The sequence below is a fragment of the Caretta caretta genome, chromosome 1 (genome assembly GCF_965140235.1).
Source record: "Caretta caretta isolate rCarCar2 chromosome 1, rCarCar1.hap1, whole genome shotgun sequence".
Taxonomy (NCBI): Eukaryota; Metazoa; Chordata; order Testudines; family Cheloniidae; genus Caretta; species Caretta caretta.
In genome coordinates, this window is record NC_134206.1 from 271574981 (window position 1) to 271588668 (window position 13688).

The following is a 13688-nucleotide window of genomic DNA, read 5'->3' on the forward strand; positions in this document are numbered from 1 at the left end:
ATTATATTATTGTCACTATTGCCAAGTGGTCCAGCTATATTCACCTCTTGGACAAAATCCTGTGCTCCATTTAGGACAAAATCAAGAATTGCCTCTCCTCTTGTGGTTCCAGGACTAGCTGATCCAAGAAGCAGTCATTTAAGGAGTCGAGAAACTTTCTCTGCATCCCGTCCTGAGGTGACATGTACCTAGTCAATATGGGGATAGTTGATATCCCCCATTATTACTGAGTTTATTTTTGTAGCCTCTCTAATCTCCCTGAGCATTTCAGAGTCACTATCACCATCCCGGTTTGGTGGTTGGTAATAGATCCCTACTGCTATATTCTTATTTTTCGAGCATGGAATTACTATCCATAGAGATTCTATGGTACAGTTTGGTTCATTTAAGATTTTTACTTCATTTGATTCTACGCTTTCCTACCACATATAGTGCCACTCCCCACCTCCCAGCACAACCTGTTCTGCCCTTCTGATATATTTTGCACCCTGGTATTACTGTGTTCCATTGATTATCTTCATTCCACTGAGTTTCTTTGATGCCTATTATATCAATACCCCCATTTAATACGAGGCACTCTAGTTCGCCCATCTTATTAATTAGACTTCTAGCATTTGTATATAAGCACTTTAAAAACTTGTTACTTTTTAGCTGTCTGCCATTACATGATGTAATTGAATGGGACTCTTTCATTTGACAGTTTCTCATCAGATGCTACCCATATTTTATCATCTTCCATCCTTTTCTCCTTACTAGGACATAGACAATCTCCATTAATAGATCCTCCGAAAGGTGTAACAGAATTGAATTAAGCCCCGTGAATCTTCAGCATGGTATATGCTCATGTTCTTCTGTCTACTTGCCCCAGTTTAGAACTATGAACAATTAACACTTGTCTGCCTGCTTTGATTGCAAAATGTTAGCAACCACCCACACAACCATAGACTGCAATTACTGAGCTATATAAAATATATTATTGCAGTGCAGACAGCCATGAACATGCAGGTATTGGTATACAGGAGAGCAGAAATTAGAGCTTTTAAAAATAGACTAGAAAACAAAACAGATTTTCCTCACCCACTGGTTTGTAATGGAGCACAGCAGATGAAAAGCGGTAATGGTATTAGAAAACCACAATAAAAACAAAATAATCTTATTATAAAATTTAAGTTACCACAAAAGCCATAGCGGGTTTCACAGTGAAGAACGTTTTCCTGTTGCAGAGTTGGTCTGAGGAAGAGGACCTCTAGTTTTCTAGAGGCCTTTGTTCTACAGAGACTTTTTTTATTCTATTCTTGGATTTAGCTATTCTTGAAGCAGCTATTCAAAAGTCTGTGAGTAATTACAAGGAGTATTGTTTTACATATGCAGAACTCTAGTACTACTCACATTTCTCTCAGAGAATATTCCTTTATAATTTAGATCTAGACCAAATCATTCATCCACTTGAGAAGTCTGTTACAATGTTTATGAGAAATTGTTCCATTTCTAAGTCAAATTTGATCTTCAAGGGAGGCAATTTAAACATGATTTGAAGCCTATGGCAGGTGAGTCTAATTGTTAGTTACTTTAGAAAGGAAAAGAAGCCATGAAAGCCAGACTAGCATTGCAGGAGTGCAGAAGGCAGGCATATAATTGAGAAAGGATTATATGAAACTCCCTTACACTTCTCCATTATATAGTTAGAATGCCTTTAAATACAGAGTTTTCTCTTGCTCAGTTATCACAGTGGGCTAGGACTTGTGGAGTAGAAATGACATGATCCATTAGCCTAAGTGAATCACAAAGCTGTAATATGATTGAGGTGCTTGTAGGATTTCATTATTAGTGAGTGGACAAGATTAAAGCTTTCATCAACTCAGAAGGTAAATATGGTACTGGTCTGCAGACTTGTAAGTCAATAGGGGATATTTACAGCATACAGCATGCTATGTATGTATATGCACACTAATATGTATCTCACACTCATACAAACCACATCTATGGAGGAAATATACTTCTGATCAGTTGCAAGACCATGTGATAAATTAATTTATCAAGCGTATGTGACCATTTCACTATTTCAGAAAAGATGTGGACAAATTGGAGAAAATCCAGAGAAGAGCAACAAAAATGACTGAAGATCTAGAAAACATGACTCATGAGGAAAGATTGAAAAATTTGAAGACTGAGAGGGGACATGTTAAAAGTTTTCAAATACATAAAAGGTTGTTACAAGAAGTAGGGAGAAAAATTGTTCTCCTTAACCCCTGAGGATAGAACAAGCAGCAATGGGCTTAAATTGCAGCAAGGGCAATTTAGGTTGGACATTAGGAAAAGCTTCCTAACTGTCAGGATAGTTAAGCACTGGAATTAATTACCTAGGGAGATTTAAAAATCTCCAATGATGGAGATTCCACAGAACAGGTTAGATAAAGATCTGTCAGGGATGGTCTAGATAATACTTAGTCCTGCCTTGAGTGCAGGAGACTGGACTAGAAGACCTCTCAATGTCCCTTCTAGTCCTACAATTCTAGGATCCTCTGTCCACTCAATGATCTCCATTGGGCTTATTGTAACATTCCATTTCCAAGCCCCTGAAAAGTTTCCTCACAAAAACAAAAACAAAAACAAAAAAAACCCCCACACAAGATGTGCACAATTTGTCCTTCCTCAAAACCCCCTTTTTCATACATCATAAAAAACTAATAGTTCTAAGGTATGTTATCTCATGCATCTTGCAGGGTTAGAAATTAGAGCATTATTCCTGGGGAAAGGTTCTCATTGGGGCTTGGCACACTGCTAGACTGGAATGTCCAGAGATAATAATTTAGAATTGTGACATTTTAAGAAGGTAGAGAAATGCAATTGTAAGTGGGTTTTACAGTTTCTTCTGAGCCCTGCACGGTTAGGCTCAAGGTGCTCGATCCTGAACCCATTGTGGCCAACTGGGGCTTTGTCACCAACTTCAATAGATACAGGATTAGGTCCATAGTAACTAAGGGCCAGATTTTCAAAGATTGTGCCTAAAGATTAAGATAGGTGCCTTTGAATGTCCCACGAGGTGCCTAAGAAGGTAGGTATCTATCATTAGGCATTCAAATCCTTTTGAAAATATGGCCCTACTGGATTTAGCTTTTCAGTCAGTGAAATACAAGGTAGAGCCCCATTTTAAATGCTCAAAACATCTCAAACAGACCAAGATTTCTTTTAAATGGGTGCCTAAAGTTAGGTTCCTTATTAAATCCGTATTTAGGCAACTAAATAAGTGGTCTTATTGCCAGAAATGCTGAGTATCTAAGCAAGCTTTTATTGTAGTCAATAGAGGATTCTAAGAAACTAGGCCAATTGCCTAAATATGGATATAGGAGCCTAACTTTAGGCACTCATCTAGAAAAATCTTGACCACAATATATATATTTACATTTTTAAAAAAAATTAACTTTAAAATATACAGATATTACAGTGTATGTTTGTTCCATAGTGTATACACACACCATTTCGTAAGTAAATTATACAATAAATAAATTAACAGGTCAAAGGTGAAGTAAGTGAGTATGACTTTCAAGCCTTTCATGTTTGCATGGAGGGTGGTAGCACTGTTGCACTGAAGAGGTGAACAGGAATAAAGTTAGTAGCCCACATTCAAGGGAGATAAGTGTGTAGACTGGCGATTCCAGGTGTCTTTAATTGCTTTTACATCAACACAGACTCAAGTGGGAAAGGAAGAAAAGTCAGACAAAAAGGAGAACTGGATGCATTGCAAAATGAGACGATATGCAGGTAGGGTGACCAGATAGCAAGTGTTAAAAATTGGGACGGGGTGGGGGTGGGGGGTAATAGGAGCCCATATTAAAAAAAAGCACCAAATATCAGGACTGTCCCTATAAAATCGGGACATCTGGTCACCCTATATGCAGGAAGGACAACATGAGATTACTTTACATAAGAAGGCCAACAGTTCCATACAGGGTGTCTTTGTATCCTCCGTCTCTTGTACAATTTATTAAAATGTGGTTTGCATTAGTAAAAAACTGCACACTTACTGTACATTTCCAGATAGAAAAATGCTCTTATGAGGTATGATAACCTCCAGTTAGCAGCTCATGTGCTAGTTCCTGAGATAAAAGGCTTGCCACAGTTATGGGACCACATTCATAATTTCCCTACAGCCTACACCAACAGCAGTGACATAAGGGGCCTCTGAAACATCCCTGCAGCACGGGTGGCATTCTGGGGTAGCATGGAGGTGGGCTAGAGAAAGGAGAGAATGGATCCTGTCCCTCGGTGATTCCCTGCTAGCCCAACAGGAGCTATGGCAGCCAGGAGCACAACTTAAGGGAGCCCCGTAGGCTGCCTCAGCTTGTGCTGGGGACTGAATCAACCCCTGCAGTTTTGGAATCTGGAGACACAAGGGTCCAGTTCCTCAACGATAGTTCGGCTCCTAACTTAACTGATTACAAAGTGAGAAGCCTAACTCAGTTAAGCTAGGAGCCGAACTATCTTTGAGGATTTGGGCCCTCGGGCCTCACGATTCCAAAACTGCAGGGATTGATTCAGCCTAACTGTCTTTCAGTATGTGGACCACACTTCCACCTCTCTGCTGCTGCACCAGCTTTGGAACAGATGCACAATGAAACTGACCCAAAGCATCCAATAGCTGCTTTGACTGAGTGCTGGAGATGTCAGAGAGGAAGATTACTAGCAGGTCTTTACTGGGCCATATTATTTACTGGCCTGCTGGTCAGCAAATTGCCCCCCCGCCACCACCCTGCCCCGGTTTCCATGGGTAAGTCTAAAAGATCCAAGTTTTATCAGAAGACGGAAGACTATCAAGGAAACGGATGTGTTTAAAGGCATGCAATTTCATGAGTGTTTGGATATCAAAGAGTTATCTTGGGGAAAATATTTGAGAGACTAGTTAGTTATATTCCATGGGGTAACCAAGCTGTGTACTTATTGTACAAAAAGGGACCTTGCTTTGCTGTTGCTAAAGTCACACACAGTTTTGCCTGCACTGTGTGTCCTTCCTTGCAACTGGAGCTCTCTAACAGCAGCTCACGCAAAGGCTGGTGCTTTTGTACCTTGGAAGGGGATATGAACCCTAAATTTAAACTCAAAAGCCTATTTTAGCCTCTGGAAACTGTTCAGTTCAAAAATGTAATATAGAAATCCTGAGTCTGTATCTACGGTGACCCAACTGGATGATTTTTACCAGTGCCTTAATGAAAACAACACTATGTGTCTTAAATGTTAAGAAAATGTGTCCTCTAAATGTCATTTCAAGGGCATACTCATATTAAGGAAGTAGCAACCTGGTAGGATTAAGAACTCTCCAGAAACAACAACTTCCTCTGATTTCCATCAGGAGCAACTAAAATATATAAGGGAAGCATTGAGTGTTACACTGAAAATAAGACCAATCAGCTTAATGGGAGAGACTTAAGGAGATCGACACTTACCAGGTCTTGTCTCTCAGCCAAGGCTATCCAGAAACTGCTCTTTCTTAGATCTTATCCTATCAGCTGGGTAACAAGGAGCTATTTATCCACATGAAGTACCTTAAGTACCCCGTGACACTGAGCCAGAAAGGGTTAAGCAACCAGCAGATTAAAGTGATCCCAGATCAACCTTTAAAACCGTATTAGAGAAGTACTGAAATGGTAAACAGGGCCATTTCTTGTACTGTAGGTGGTTATCAAAGTAATTAAGTAGACTAAATTCTTTTAAATGCAAACCTCTATTGCCAGGTAACTTAGGGTGACCAGATGTCCTGATATTGCGGCTTTAGCTGCTCTGGCGGGGTTTTTTTTTGGCGCTTCGGCAACTCCGGCCACTTTTTTTTTTTTTTTTGCTTCCCCCGTGTGTCCTGATATTTTGTCCGTTTCATCTGGTCACCCTAAGGTAACTAGAAGTAAATACTAATTGCATTTGCCTGTGTCTACCTGTATCTTGTTAGATGTTAACAATGTGATCTAATCAGCTTGTAGATCAGGGCTGGGCGAGCTTTTTGGCCTCAAGGCTGCATTTGGGTATGGAAATTGTACAGCGGGCCATGAATGCCTGGTGGAGGAGTGGGGACTCTATGGAGTGTAGCATGGGAGGGCTCTATAAGAGATGTTACCAAGGTGGGGGAGGAAGGACTCGTCGAGGGGGGGGGCGCTCCACAGGGGCGGTACTGGGAACTTCTAGGGGCCCTGCCAGCAGTGACACCAAGATGGCCGTACCAGACAGCACCACGGGCAGAGGCACCCTAGCTGGGATGGGTGCAGCCCCTGGGCAGTTTTGAGGTTCTCGAGGGTGGGGCTGTAGGAGACTGGGAGGGGATTGGGCGTGATGCCGTGTAGGAGGGGCTGCCACATAGGGGCAGGCTTCAGATCCTGGAAACAGTGTGGTAAGTTCGTGTCTGCACAGTGTGGCTCTGCGTGAAGATGTTGCTCTGCGTGAAGATGTTGCTCATCAAAGGAATTGTGAGTCGGGGGATGGGGAGCGCCGGGCAGGCAGAGTGGGAAAAGCTCCCCAGCAGGAGCACCAAGCAGGTGGAGCAGGGCAAGCCCCCGACCCCGCTCCCTGACGGGAACACGAGGGCCAGATAAAAACATCTGATGGGCCAGAAGCGGACTGTGGGCCATAGTTTGCCCATCCATGTTGTAGATGCTAAACTTCTGTTCCTGTTTGTTACTATATTCTATTGATTCAGAGATCAAAAGGGAATATTAGGAATTAGATGAAAATGTGTGGTGTAATAATATCATTGTCTTTACTACAAACTTCAAAGAGAAATAAACTACCTGTGAATCTTTGAATGGTTAATTGTCTTATGCTAATACATGCAAATAATTACCTGTGTATACATAGGAAATAGGAGGTTTGCTTCAAAGCAACAATGTATATTACTTATTCTTCATCCAAGGAATGTTTGCTGTGTTATCTTCTGTCAAGGGGTTATTGTAGCCTGCCAGAGATCTATAAAAGAACTTTGGGACCCAATCCTGTTTGTCTCAGATATGTTTGAATTTCATCAGGGAAAGTTTAAATCACAAGACTGAGGTCTCAAGCTCCATTCTGGATTACTCTTCTATTTCACATGGAAGAATTTAAACAAACTCTGCACATGGACTTCCTATTGGTTGATAACTTATGGAATTGATGCTGGGAGAACTTTTTACAAATCACCTGCTCACCATGGTGCCACTGAAGCGTGGTAAGTATAGACAAACCCTGAGGCTAGTGGAGGATCAGGCATATCAGAATTCTGCTCTGCCATGGCCCCTCCCTCCCAAATATGCATGCCCTACCCATGGAATGCCTCTGATGGCCTCCTTCACCTTGAGAATGGGGACAGCTGGTATAGGCGGTATCATAGCACTTCTCCCAGCTGTGCCCCAGCAGAGAATTTCCCCGAATGGGGGAGTTCTCCATTGGCCATCTCTGGATGCTTTAAAACTGCTTTGCATCACTTACACAGTACAGCATTGTTTTACTGGACTGCAGAATCTGGCAGAGTGCATGTAAAAATAGCCACCTTTCAGCATCTTAATAATGAAAATGTAACCCTTCTGCTAGTTGGAGCCAGCAACAACAAGGGCCGGGTTCAGTATCTAAGGGGTTCCTTTTCAATAATACAACACAAAACCTGATCAAGCGCCACCCAGTGACCTGGGACAATTACACATCATCCCCTGGGCACCTCTAAGAGGCAATACTTCCCCTCTTGCAAGCACAGAGTCTTAGGCCTTATCTACACTACGAAATTAGGTCGTATAGAAGTCGGTTTTGTAGAAAGCGTTTTTATACAGTCGATTGTGTGTGTCCCCATACAAATGCTCTAAGTGATTATAGTCGGTGGAGTGTGTCCACAGTACCGAGGTAACCGTCGACTTCCAGAGCATTGCACTGTGGGTAGCTATCCCACAGTTCCCACAGTCTCCGCTGCCCATTTGAATTCTGGGTAGAAATCCCAGTGCCTGATGGGGCTAAAACATTGTTGCGGGTGATTCTGGGTACATATCGTCAGGCCCCCCTTCCCTCCCTCCCTCCATGAAAGCAACGGCAGACAATTGTTTTTGTGCCTTTTTTCTTGAGTTACCCATGCAGACGCCATACCACGGCAAGCATGGAGCCCGCTCAGCTAACTGTCACCATATGTCTCCTGGGTGCTGGCAGACATGGTATTACATTGCTACACAGCAGCAGTTTATTGCCTTTTGGCAGCAGACAGTGCAGTATGACTGGTAGCCATCGTCAATGTAGTCCAGGGTGCTCTTTTAACTGACCTCGATGAGGTCGGGGCGCCTGGGCAAACATGGGAGTGACTCAGCCAGGTCATTACCCTTTTAAGTTTCATCTCATGGCGATTCAATCCTACCGGCAGTGCACTCTTTTAATCTGCAGCCAGCAGAAGACGATGGCTAGCAGTCATACTGCACCGTCTTCTGCCGAGCACCCAGGAGATGACGATGGCTAGCGGTCGTACTGCACAGTCTGCTGCCAGCAAGATGTATAAAGACAGATGAAGTGGATCAAAACAAGGAATAGACCAGATTTGTTTTGTATTCATTTTCTCCTCCCTCCCTCCAAGAAATCAACGGCCTGCTAAACCCAGTTTTGAGTTCTATCTTTGAGGTTTTGAGTTCTATCCTTAAGGGGGCCATTCTGTTTCTCGCAAAGCCACCCCCCTTGTTGATTTTAATTCTCTGTATGCCAACCCTGTACAGAGAGCCATGTTGTCAGTTGCCCCTCCCTCTGCCAGAGCAACGGCAAACAATCGTTTCGCGCCCTTTTCCCTGGATTGCCCAAGCAGGAGCAGACACCATAGCTCAGCAAGCATGGAGCCCGTTCAGCTCACCACAGCAGTTATGACCATTGTAAACACCTTGTGCATTATTGTGCAGTGTATGCAGAACCAGCACCTGAAAATCCAGGTGAGGAGGAGACAGCAGCGTGGTGATGAGGACACGAACACACTTTTCTCTAAAACCGCGTTCCCCCGCAATTTGGAGATTATGGTGTTAATGGGGCAGGTTCAAGCCGTGGAATGCCAATTCTGGGCCCTGGAAACAAGCACAGACTGGTGGGACCACATAGTGTTGCAGGTCTGGGACGAATCCCAGTGGCTGTGAAACTTTCGCATGCGTAAGGGCACTTTCATGGAACTTTGTGACTTGCTTTCCTCTGCCCTGAAGCGCAAGAATACCAAGATGAGAGCAGCCCTCACAGTTCACAAGCGAGTGGCAATAGCCCTGTGGAAGCTTGCAACGCCAGACAGATACCGATCAGTCAGTAATCAATTTGGAGTGGGCAAATCGACTGTGGGGGTTGCTGTGATGCAAGTAGCCAACGCAATCATTGAGCTACTGCTATCAAAGGTAGTGATTCTGGGAAATGTGCAGGTCATAGTGGATGGCTTTGCTGCAATGGGATTCCCTAACTGTGGTGGGGCTATAGATGGAACGCATATCCCTATCTTGGGACTGGACCACCAGGGCAGCCGGTACATAAACCACAAGGGGTACTTTTCAATGGTGCTGCAAGCACTGGTGGATCACAAGGGATGTTTCACCAACATCAATGTGGGATGGCTGGGACAGGTTCATGACTCTCGTGTCTTCAGGAACTCTGGTCTGTTTAAATGGCTGCAGGAAGGGATTTACTTCCCAGACCAGAAAATAACTGTTGGAGATGTTGAAATGCCTATAGTTATTCTTGGGGACCCAGCCTACCCCTTAATGCCCTGGCTCATGAAGCCGTACACAGGCACCCTGGACAGTAGTAAGAAGCTGTTCAACTATAGGCTGAGTAAGTGCAGAATGGTGGTATAGTGTGCATTTGGACGTTTAAAGGGTCGCTGGTGCAGTTTACTGACTCGCTCAGACCTCAGCAAAACCAATATTCCCATTGTTATTGCTGCTTGTGGTGTGCTCCACAATCTCTGTGAAAGTAAGCGGGAGAAGTTTATGGCGGGGTGGGAGGTTGAGGCAAATTGCCTGGACACTGAATACGTGCAGCCAGACACCGGGGCAGTTAGAAGAGCACAGCAGGAAGCAGTGCACATCAGAGATGCGTTGAAAACCAGTTTCATGACTGGCCAGGGTACTGTGTGACACTTCTGTTTGATTCTCCTTGATGAAAACCCACCCCCTTGGTTGACTCTAATTCCCTGTAAGCCACCTGCCCTCCCGCCTTCCATCACAGCTTGCTTGCAAAGGAAATAAAGTCACTATCCTTTAAAAAACATGTATTCTTTATTAATTGATTATAAAAATAGGGAGATAACTCACAAGGGAGCCCGGGTGGGGTGTGGGAGGAGGGTAGGGTGGAAGGAAAAGGCCACTTTAAAACTTGTTGAATGCCAGCCTTATGTTGCTTGGGCTGTCCACTGGGATGGAGTGGCTGGGTGCCCAGAGGCGCCCCTCCCCCCCCGCCGCGTTCTTGGGCATCCGGGTGAAGAGGCTATGGAACTTGGGGAGGATGGAGGGCAGTTAAGCAGGGGCTGCAGCGGCAGTCTGTGATCCTGCTGCTGTTCATGAACCTCCACCAGACGCCAGAGCATGTCTGTTTGATCCCGCAGTAGCCCCAGCATTTCCTCATGCCTCCTCTGATCTTCCTGCCGCCACCTCTCCTCACGTTCATCGGCCATCATCCTGTACTCTGCTATTGTGTCCCTCCACACAGCTCTGTCAGTGACGGATGACTGCATGAGCTCAGAGAACATTTCTTCGCGCGTGTGTTTTTTTCGCTGCCATATCTGAGATAGCCTTTGGGATGGAGGAGGGAGGCTTGAAACATTTGCAGCTGCTGGAGGAAAAGGGAATAAAGTATTTAAAAAGATACATTTTACAGAACAATGGCTATACTCTTTCACAGTGAACAACGCTATTCACATTACATAGCACATGTGATTTTGGTACAAGGTCTCATTTTGCATCTTATATTGAGTGCCTGCGTCTTTGGTGTTAGAGATCACACATGCAGGGCTGGGCAACAGAATTCGGCTTGCAGGAGGCCATGGTAAGCCATAGTCTTTCGGCTTCTGCAACCTTCATAACATCAGCCCCCTCTTTTCCCCATACCAAGCAAAGCCCGTTGAGTTGGCCATTTAGTGCTGCAGTTTTCCTGTTAACATGCAGCAGCAGAAACCAAACTAACCCCCTCCCCGCATCCAATTCTCTGGGATGATCGCTTTTCCCCTCCCCCGCACCGCCTGGCTGGTATCAGGGAAGATCCCTGCTAGCCAAATGCGAACAGCTCAGCACCAATGGCCCCCCCTCCCACCGCATGGCTAACTGTGGGGAGGATTTCTTTTCAGCCACAGGCAAACAGCCCAGTAGGAACGGGCACCGCTGAATGTCCCCTTAATCAAATCCCCCTATTTCAACCAGGTTACCATGAATGATATCACTCTCCTGAAGATAACACAGAGAGATAAAGAACGGATGTTGCTTGAATGCCAGCAAAGACCATGACCATACGCTGCCAGGCTTTGTCATGCAATGATACCAGATTACTTGCTACTAGCATGGTGTGGTAAAGTGTCCTACCATGGAGGACGGAATAAGGCTGCTCTCCCCAGAAACCTTCTGCAAAGGCTTTTAGAGTACCTCCAGGAGAGCTTCATGGAGATGTCCCTGGAGGATTTCCACTCCATCCCCAGACACGTTAACAGACTTTTCCAGTAGCAGTACTGGCCACGAATGCATCCCAAGTCCTCAGGCTACTTCATCATTAAAAAAACACTTGCTTTTATACCATGTATTATATTTAAAAAGGTACACTCACCAGAGGTCCCTTCTCTGGCTTTGTTGGGTTGGGAGGGTATTTGAGTCAGGGTGATAAAAAGATCTTGGCTGTCGGGGAGAACGGTGTGCTCTCCCCAAGCTCGTCCTCCTCCTCCTCATCTTCCCCATCTGCAAAATCCTCAGCCATGGTGGAGAGTACCCCATCATCGGAGTCCACGGACAGGGGTGGTGTAGTGGTGGCGGCCCCCTCTAGAATTGCATGCAGCTCAGCGTAGAAGCGGCATGTCTGGGGCTCTGTCCCGGAGTGTCCGTTTGATTCTTTGGTTTTCTGGTACACTTGTCTGAGCTCCTTAAGTTTCACGTGGCACTGTGTTGCATCCGTGATGTAGCCTTTGTCCCTCATGGCCTCTGAGATTTTTTGAAATGTTTTGGCATTTTGTCTTTTGGAACGTAGTTCTGATAGCACGGATTCCTCTCCCCATACAGCGATCAGATCCAGTACCTCCCATTCGGTCCATGCTGGAGCTCTTTTTTGATTCTGGGACTGCATGGTCACCTGTGCTGATGAGCTTGCCTGGCCAAACAACAAATGAGATTCAAAAGTTCCCGGGGCTTTTCCTGTACACCTGGCCAGTGCATCCGAGTTCAGAGTGCTGTCCAGAGTAGTCACAATGGTGCACTGTGGGATAGCTCCCAGAGGCCAATACCTTCGAATTGCGTCCACACTAACCCTAATTCAAAACGGCGATGTCGATTTCAGCGCTAATCCCCTCATTGGGGAGGAGTACAGAAATCGGTTTTAAGAGCCCTTTATGTCGAAAAAACGGCTTCATTGGGTGGACGGGTGCAGGGTTAATTCGGATTTAACGCTGGTAAATCTGACATAAACTCATAGTGTAGACCAAGCCTTAGGGTAGCAAAAACTTTTAATAAAAGGAGGGAAGTAACTCAGCCTTAATTTGAGAAAATACCACAACTAGGGCTCATAAACACAAACCATGAGCAAAAGACCCACCCCCAGTAAGTTGGGCAGTGTCCTTTTCTCCTCAGGGTCTTAAGTCCAGCAATCCAAAAGTCTCTTTAATGTGCCTGTCCCTTCTCTGTGCCCCACTCACAGTTGCTGTCCTTGGCCAGTGCAGCCCCAGAGTTCAGAGGTTCATCCGCAGAGTTCACTGCCCACCCTGTGTGGAAGGCAGGGGGGCTAAGGAGGCACCTTACATGCTGCACTGCTTAGGCACTCACTCATCACCCCAACAGCTGATTGCCACACCTCTGCGAGGCTCTGTTCTGGCCCTCTCCATCAGGTTCTCTGCTGGCTGCTTGCCACGCCTCTGTCTGCCAGCTGCCCACTCACCAAGATGTCATCTGAGCCCCCCCACACACACTTAACGCAGCTCTCAGTGAGTTCAGCTGTTAGTGTGGGAGCCTCACTACTTGTGCACACTGGGCAGTCTCTTGCAATAGAGACACTGCCCAAAAGTAGGTGTGATACTTAGACCTAAGTATCAGTGATTTCAGCTCTGCAGTATGTAGCAAGACTCTCAGTTGAGTTTAAATTAGGTTCATTACACCATGGAGAGAGAAGAGGTCAAATGGTGTCTAGAGCCCTTAAACAGGGCCCACACCACCAGGTACAAGTACCTGTCCCCACCCTCTCTCAACTCACTGGGCTTTGGAACCCATGTTCCCTGCCTAGCGAGTGCTGTTCAGTTGAGGATGAGTCCTTCCATTGGGGTATGCCACGTACAGTTCTGCTGCCCTAGGTTCACACAACAAGGATAGCAACCCTTTATTACTCTGGCCCCAATAACAAGGAGACTGGGGATCCAACACCAGCCACAAGTGATCATTTGGGCAAGCAGTCCCATCATGTTGAGCACCAAGGCAGGGTGGGTGTGTCCATGCAAATGAGATCAGCTTCTGAAGTCTTTTTCCACAGCTCACCACTAGATGTCAGGGGAGAGCTCATCC

At 45.3% G+C, this 13688-nt stretch overlaps 1 long non-coding RNA gene across 1 annotated transcript in view; it reads right to left on the bottom strand.

The window, feature by feature from the left end:
* Positions 1–13688, bottom strand: part of LOC125630096 (uncharacterized) — an 84292-nt gene that overhangs the window by 19868 nt on the left and 50736 nt on the right. The window lies entirely within an intron of this gene.